We start from the raw sequence: 8603 nt of genomic DNA, 5'->3' as shown, positions 1-8603 counted from the left end.
TCGATACTCCGGTCTTTCATAATTTAGCCCCGGGACCGATTAAATACCGGGTTTCGGTACCCATCCCTAGCTACCAGCAGCTGTGAGCTGACAGTATTTTTTTATATATATATATATATTTTTTTATCTCACTATTTTTTTCAGTAGACTATGAATGTGTACACGTTGATTTTTGCATTTGAGTAAAATAAAGAGAATTGCAGACCAGTTTTTTTTTTCTCTTAACATCTTACTGTTCCTGTCCCCTAAGCATAGAATAATGAAAAAAAAAAAACACTTTAATTTGCCAAGCCATCAGAACCGAACCGAAAACCATGGTTAAAAAACCAAGGTACGTACTGAACTGTGGGTTAACTGTATTGCTGCATCCCTACTATTTAACAAACCCCTGTTTAATAAAAAAAAAAATGAAGAAAAAAAGCAGCAATGTTATGTTTATTTTTCTGCCCCTGCTCTACTGAACCGTGACTTCAATTCCAAGGTACATACCGAACCGTGATGCTTGTGTACCGTTACAGCCCTAGTAACTATAAATCAGATTTTACGTTATGCTTACAGCCCTGTCAGCCATTCTGGAAAGTTCATTTACATCATACATTTTGGTGTTTACTGTTTATTCCTTAAAAAAAAAACAATATTGTAAACTATATTGAAAATGTCTAAAATTCTGGTAACATTGTTGAAGATTGTAACCAGATATAAAATACATGTAAAATAAAACAGTTAACCTGTTAGCCTGATGAAAACTCTAAAACTCTGCATTGTATTAAATGTTTTTTCAGACCATGTCATGTGATTTTATTTTGAGAAGACTTTAAAAATGCTATTTACTGTCATCATCTAAGCATCTGTTCAGTGTATTGTCTCTATTGATTTATTGTGGCTTCGGAGTATTTGTTGGTTGCAAATATGTATTTGGCTTCGGATAAAAAAAAATAAAATAAAATAATAATATTCTTTTCAAGTATTCTGCAAAGTGATAAAGACTATGTTGATTTTCATTGTATTATAAATATACTCTATTGCAGGGGTGGCGAACTCTGGTCCTGGAGAACCTCAGCCCTGCAGAGTTCAGCTCCAACCCTAATAAAAACTCACCTGCCTGTAGCTTCCTAGTAACTGTTCAGACCTTGATTAGCTTGTTCGGGTGTGTTTGATTAGGGTTGAAGCAAAACTCTGTAGGACTGACGTTCGCCACCCCTGCTCTATTGTTATAAAAATACCTGACATGGATTAAAGAACACAGATAAAGCATATATCGTTGCAATCATGTGTTTATTGCCTTCATGTTTCTCTATCTGTATTTTATTCAGCTGCAGCGATTGTTGGATGCCATGACTGTTCTTCAGCATCATGAATGAATGAAGAATAAGGAATAAACACCAACCTGTTTGTTCTTCAGTATCTTCAGTGTGTTTCATTCTGCAGGGTTCTGCAATTGTTGTGGGAGGAACTAATCTGCCAAAATAAAACTATATCAGCTACTCGTTTTCATAATAAATGACACTTCTAAGTGATTTATGTCTGTTTTTCTATTCATCATAAAGTATTTGATGCTAATTCATAAATCACTTTTATTGCGAATCCTAACATTATTCTGCGTCTTCAATAAACTACAGTCAGATATCAAGAAACATAAGCATACAAGTAATGTAATGTAAATTCTTGCAAACATAAATAATGGTAAGAAAAACATTTGAAAGCATACACGAGAATAAATGTACATATTTGGAACGAACAAATACTCTCAGTCTGTTGAAATGAGCTTTAAGTGGCAATTTACAGGAGATCTGAAGACATTAGCATAATAAACGAGGTGAAAACAGGAACTATTGACATGAAAAAAATAGTCTTTCAGCAGCTCTGTTAATATCGATGAGCCTCAGAGTATTTCGCAGAATCTGTTCCTGTATATTTTAACTATGTAAGGTAACTAATACATTTGATCTGGCAAAGATTAAGAGTGTAGAGAAGATCCAAAGAGAGTAGAAATAAAATGGTATCAGCAGGTCTGAATGAATTCATCATAATTTTCCTCACATGCTCGCTGCTGCTGCACTGAAAGAAGACGCCAAAAAAGACGCACAAGTAGCGCTGAACCCGATGAAAACAATACAGAAATGAGCCTGTAAAAATGTCGCTTATACAAACTGTATAAACTGTGTTTGATGTCTGTTAAATACCGTGAGCTTCTTCTTCTTTTTTCTTCTTCTGTGGGTTTAATGTCTCCTTCTACTTTGACGTTTAATTGCGGTTGGCAAACCAGCTTTGGTGCATATTCCGCCACCTACTGGAATAGAGTGTGAGGCATTGATATCAGAAGAGAGACAGAAAAAAAAACGGAAATACAAATAAAAAGAAAACTTAATACCACCTACTACCTTTCTATATTTTCTTATATAAGTTTGTTGCTTTAAAAAAAAAAAAAAACAAGAGCTTCATATGCTTTGTAAGAACTGTAAAGTATATTCTGCAAAGTTAAAGAATTTATGCCAACAGAAATTTAATCGTTTTTTAATTGAATTCTTCATATGCCATACAATTGATTATTACATGCTCTACAGTTTCTGGAAGTCCACATTTATTGCACTGACCAGAACCATGTTTCCCTATCATTTGAATTGATTTGTTGAGGGCAGGGTTTAAAGGGGTCATATGATGCGATTTCAATTTTTCGATGCGTTTCAAAAAGGTGGGGCATAGAGGAGAAACAATAATGTACAGTATGTGGAAAATAATGTGGTTTTTTAACTTTATTAAACTGCATAAACACATTTCATTACACCAAATACACCAAATAATGTTCTTTTTAGCAGCATCATATGACCCCTTTAATGTCGAGTTGCATACCAGCTTTTAGGTGCATATCGCCACCTCCTGTGCTGGAGTGTGAAGTGATTTCAGTCTAGGTGTGCTTTTTAAATCTATATTCTGTTCTTAAGATCACTATTTTTAATGACTTTTAAAACAGCTTTTATAATTTTAGCTGATCCTTGATTTATATTTAATACATTTCTGATTGTAATTTTTTTGCATCCCATGTTGTAGAGTTCTCGTAATAATTAATTCCTTTCCTGCTCATACCTACAAATTAATAACACATGTTCTACTGTTTCCTTTACTTGGCATGTTTCACATAATCCTGTACTATGTTTACCTATTATATGCTTCCTAACTGCCCTCACCTTATGATCATCCATAGCCACTTCCTCTTGACTGATGACATACCCCAGAAATGACGTTTTAGTCTGGTGGAATTCACATTTCTCTGCCTTGGCATACAATTTATGTTGGATCAGATGTTTGAGAACAGAGCGGACGTGATGGATGTGTTCATCGCCTTCCTTAATACAAATCAAATTATATGCGGAGCGCAGATCGAGCTTGGTAAAATATTTGGCTTGGCGGAGTTGCTCTAGGGCGGCAGGCACTAAAGTAAGTGGGTATCGGAACTTGATGGTGATGTTGTTGAGACCCCGATAATCGATACATGGTCTGAGACTGCTGTCCTTTTTTTTCACAAAGAAGAAGCCGGCTGAAGCAGGTGAGGTAGCGGGTCTGATAAAGACTTTTATTAGTTCCTCTTCAATATATTTCTTCATGGCTTCTGACTCGGGTTGAGACAAAGGGAATATTCTAGGTGTGCTGCCAGGTATTAGCTCGATAGAGCAGTCACAGGAGCGGTGAGGAGGAAGTCGAGAGGCCTGTACTTTGCTGAATGCCTCAGAAAGATCAGCATACTCAAGGGGAAGTCCGGGAATCTCTGGGTTCTCTTTGGTGAGTGTGATGGTGCTGACTGGTATTGGTGAGTCGTGAGTGAGACAGTGATTGTGACAGGCAGGGCTCCACTGTGTGATTTCACCTTCCCTCCAAGAGATATATGGATTGTGTCTACGTAGCCAGGGTAGACCGAGGATCAGAGGATGATTTGGAGAACTAATGACATAAAATTTGAGGGACTCATGGTGAAGTATGCCGATTTGCATCTGTAATTCATCGGTGATGTTTAGTGCATAGTGCGGAAGCCTCATTTGTAACCACTGACCATTTTTCTACAACCTCCATAGCTTCCTGGATTTTTTCCACAATATGTTTAACATTCCTTCCTCTCTTCCACAATACTCCATCATCTGCATATAATGTCGTTTTAATTCCTGGATGGATCCTTCAAACACATCATTAATCATAATATTAAATAAAACCGGACTTATAGCACTACCCTGAGGTGTTCCATTTTCTACACTCATCATCTGAGATAATGTATTACCCACTTTGACTTGAATTGATCAACCAAATAAGAAACTTAAAACCCAATTATAAAATCTACCTTCAATTCTTATTCTCTGCAAGTTCAATAACAATCCTTCTCTCCACATCATATTGCATGCCTTTTCAATATCCAAAAAGACTCCCACTAACACCTCCTTCATTGAAAACGCTTTCTTTATATCAGTTTCTAGTCTTATTAATGCATCTAACATATAGATCTACCAGGACGAAAGCCAAATTGATAAGGTGCTATTAATTGTTTGCTTTCTAAGACATAACGTAAACGATTAATAATAATCTTCTCCATCACTTTGCATAAGTTGGATGTCAGAGCAATCGGTCTATAATTTCCGGCTTTTGAAGAATCTTTTCCTGGTTTAAGAATAGGAACTATGATTGCTTGTTTCCAGGATGAAGGCAGTTGTCCTTCCATCCATATTTTATTAAAGAAATCGAATAATATTTTAAGTAATACGTCATCCATATGTTTAATCATCTTATAGCAAATTTGGTCTTTTCCTGGTGCAGTGTCACTAACCCTCATTAAAACCCTTTTTAGTTCCCACGTTTTAAAGGTAGCATCTAAAGCTGTTTGACTATTAGGTTTCTTAATGTAAATGTCTTGTTGTTGCTTTAAAATTTCTTCCCTTCTTTCGTTATAATTTCCCTCTAGATTATCAGTACTATGTGCTTTTTGAAAGGCGTATGCTAACATTTCAGCTTTTTCCATTTCAGTCACTGCTGTTTTCTCTTCATCTACTAAAGCTGGAATATTTTGAGATCTATAAGCTCCAACCATCTTTTTAAGGACATTCCAAACTTCTCCTACCTGAGTTTCCCTTCCTATTGTAGTGCAAAATGTTTGCCAATATTTCCTTTTAACTTGCTTAATTATCTTCCTTGCCTCTGCCCTTTTCCTCTGATATATTATTAAAGTTGTAGGAATTAATGTTTTCCTTAGCTCCCTAAATGCCTTATTCCTTTCTTTAACTGCTTTAGTGCAGTCTTCATTCCACCAAGGTACAATCCTGATTCTGCCTTTACCCTCTGATTTAGGTATGGATTCTTCATCTGCTTTAAAAATAATTGAATTTAATCTAGTATAACATGTGTCTATATCATCTTCAGTACTAAATTTCACCAATTCATTAGTGCATAATTTGTTAAATTTATCCCAATCAGCTTCAACAAATCTCCATTTAGTTTGCTTTGTATTAGTTTGTTTATATAATTCTATACCGATACTGCATGTTATTGGAAAATGATCACTTCCTAATGTTGTATGATCTAGAACTTCCCATTTACACTTCAAAGCTATATTTCCAGGAACTAATGATAAGTCTAAACGTGTAGTGGATGAATCCCTTATCTTGAATCTAGTGCCCTTCCCATCATTTAAACATACTAACCCTTGTTCTTCCATAAACTCTTCTACTACCCTTCCATTACTATCTGTGTGTAAACTTCCCCAAAGTGGATTATGAGAATTAAAATCCCCACACCATATCAAATTTTCCCCAGCATTGTTTCGTATTATATTTAATTCATCTAGTGATAACTCCTTCCATGGATTATAAAAGTTTATCACCTTTATTCCCCCTTCACGTGTCCACACTTCTACAACAACACATTTATTTTGCGTATCTAAAATTATTTCTCTAAAAGCTACCCCCCTCTTTCACAAAGGTTCCACATCCCCCACCACTTGCTCCAATTCGGTCCTTCCTGACCGATATGTACCCAGGAATGGTAAAATTTAATTGTGAATTAAGCCAAGTCTCTTGAACGCAGATAATGTCTGATACCACTATTAACTGATGTACAATTTTTTTTTTTAATTCTTGGCCATTCGCAATTAAACTTCGAACATTCCATTGTAGTATTTTCATTTTATAGTTTTACTTCTTTGACTACCTGACAAGTCACTTGTCCCTGTAGTTCCTTCAGATTGTTCAAGTAATATTTGGATCTGATCTACTGAAATTTCATTAATATCCAAATGTCGAGCAGCTGCAGATACTATGATTTTCCGTTTTTCAGTTCTTTTGGTTGTTTGTGCTGTGCAATTTATTACTTCTGCTACAAATGCCACAAAATTTATTTTGTTTACCACTAGCATGTTTCCATCCATGAGACATTTGTGAGTGCATGACTCTTTAGATTGAATTATGTTGTTTTCCTTCATGTTTCTATCAACCGCCTGAACTTGCTTGACCGCTTGAGCATATGTTATATTTTGTACTGTTTTGTCTCTCATTACTTCTTGCACTCTTTTTTGGGCTTCACAGCCTAAATATGCTGCACTGTGTGGCCCTCCACAGTTGCAACATTTTGGTTCCACCCCCTCTCCACATTGTCTGTATTCATGATCTCCGCCACATTTACAGCATCTTTTTTTCCCTTTACAAACTGCTGCTACATGTCCGAATCTCTGGCAATTGAAACATTACCAGGGCCGGATTATCCATAGACGGGAATGGGCGAATGCCCTGGGGCACCAGCCAATACGGGGGCACCAAGTGATTACGATAATTACTAGACCTTTAAAATATTTTTAATGTTTTGTATATATATTATTTTGCTGGAAGAGATGCAGATACAAAATGAACAGTTAATGATAAAATATATACAGAGAGAAAATAAAATATATGCACATATAAAGAATGGGTCAGGTCACAGTATATTTGCCCCCTCCCCCCAGTCAGAGTCGAGCCCGCCAATTTATAATATTCAATTCAAAATGGATAGGCAGCATCAGTTTAGCGGTTGTGCAAAACGTAAGTTAAAAAAAGAGAAAATATCACGACACATAGCCACCCTTCAAAAAGTACCTGCAATATCAAATATTTTTCTTCGAAATGAAGAAAAGACAGAAACATCGGCATCACCAGCAGAAGGCACTCGCAGTGAAACTAATGCCTCTACCGATACGACTCAAGCAGCAGCTAATGTTGTGAGCAAAGGCGGTAACCAGGTGCAGGAGAGTGGAGGCAACAGAGAGGATGATGGGGCTCACGAGGTTTATGGAAATAATATCACACGTAGGCCGGAGGATCAGCTGCAGCTGCCGCCAGAGGATTTTACTATCTCAACATACCCTGAACTATGGGGAGCTATCACGGACCACGTCAGGGAAGTTGCTATTTCTCATAAGGAGAAATCAGAATAGGGCAGAGGCGGACAGTAGTGAAGTATTTTTACTTTACTCAAGTAAATTTAAAAAATATCTGTAGTTTATCATAGTAATAAAGTATCATAGTTTATTATAGTGTTTTTCTTTGGAAAACTTTACTTCACTACATTCCAAAGCATAATGTCATGTACTTTTTACTGCACTTCATTTCATAAATAAAAGTTGTTGTTTGGTTTACCTTTAATACATAAGAACATTAAAAATGTAGTACTTTCTTGTACTCAAGTAAATCTTTGAATTACTTTTACTTGAGTAAAATAAGAAAGTAATAGATTTCTAATGTATTAAATTATATTTAATATGAAACGTAGTGCAGTAAAAAGTACAATATTATGCTTTGAAATGTTGTGAAGTAAAGTTTTCTAAAGAAAAAACACTCTGATAAAGTACAGACACCTGAAAAGTACTTTTACAGCAGAGTAAAAATACTTCACTACTGTCCGCCTCTGGAATAGGGCGCCAAATACCCAGCATCTGTGCGGGACATCGGTATTGGAGGTAAAACGCGATCACTTACCAATGACTTATTGCATTGTTGCCTCCCAAACAACGAGGTAGTGTCTAGAGAGTGGTTAATTTACTCACCATCAGCAGGTATGGTTTACTTGTTTTGCCTGTAAACTGCCATCCTCACAAGTTAATGCTTTTACGTCTGGGTTCTCTGACTGGAAACATCCTGAGCGAATTTCGGACCATGAGAAGAGTGCAAACCATAGGCACAGCATGCTGACTTTACTGCGCAGATCGAAGAATGTGGGCACAGTGGATACTTTGCTCAGGCGGCAGAGGGATGCTGAGGGAAAATATTGGAAGGCGGTCTTGAGACGCATTGTGGTTGTAATGAAATTCTTGAGTGAGAGAGGCCTAGCATTCAGAGGCGATAATTAACTTTTGTGCTCATCAAAATGGCAATTACCTCGGATTGCTGGAACGTATTGCACAGTTTGATCAGTTTTTAAGAGAACACAGAAAAGTATGGTCAAAAGGGACGAGGGACAACATCATACCTGTCATCTACTGTGTGTGAGGAGTTCATTTGCTTAATGGGTGAGAAAGTAAAGAAAACAATTGCAGACGAACTACAGCATGCTACGTTTTTTTCAGTCATCGTAGACTCAACCCCTGATATGTCGCACGTTGA

The 8603-nt window shown here is 36.6% G+C and overlaps 1 long non-coding RNA gene across 2 annotated transcripts in view; it reads right to left on the bottom strand.

Annotated features, from left to right (window-relative positions):
- LOC107701876 (uncharacterized) overlaps positions 1–2332 on the bottom strand; it is a 19731-nt gene extending 17399 nt beyond the window's left edge. For both annotated transcript variants that reach the window (XR_001635696.1, XR_001635695.1), the window contains exons 1-2: positions 2184–2332; positions 1388–1458 (exon numbers count right to left, since the gene is read on the bottom strand). This is a non-coding gene — a long non-coding RNA (uncharacterized LOC107701876). The remainder of the gene's footprint in view (positions 1–1387; positions 1459–2183) is intronic.
- Positions 2333–8603: the final 6271 nt, after the last annotated feature.

The sequence above is a fragment of the Sinocyclocheilus anshuiensis genome, unplaced genomic scaffold (genome assembly GCF_001515605.1).
Source record: "Sinocyclocheilus anshuiensis isolate Anshui unplaced genomic scaffold, SAMN03320099.WGS_v1.1 scaffold430, whole genome shotgun sequence".
Lineage (NCBI taxonomy): Eukaryota > Metazoa > Chordata > Actinopteri > Cypriniformes > Cyprinidae > Sinocyclocheilus > Sinocyclocheilus anshuiensis.
This window is presented reverse-complemented; position numbering and strand designations above follow the sequence as displayed.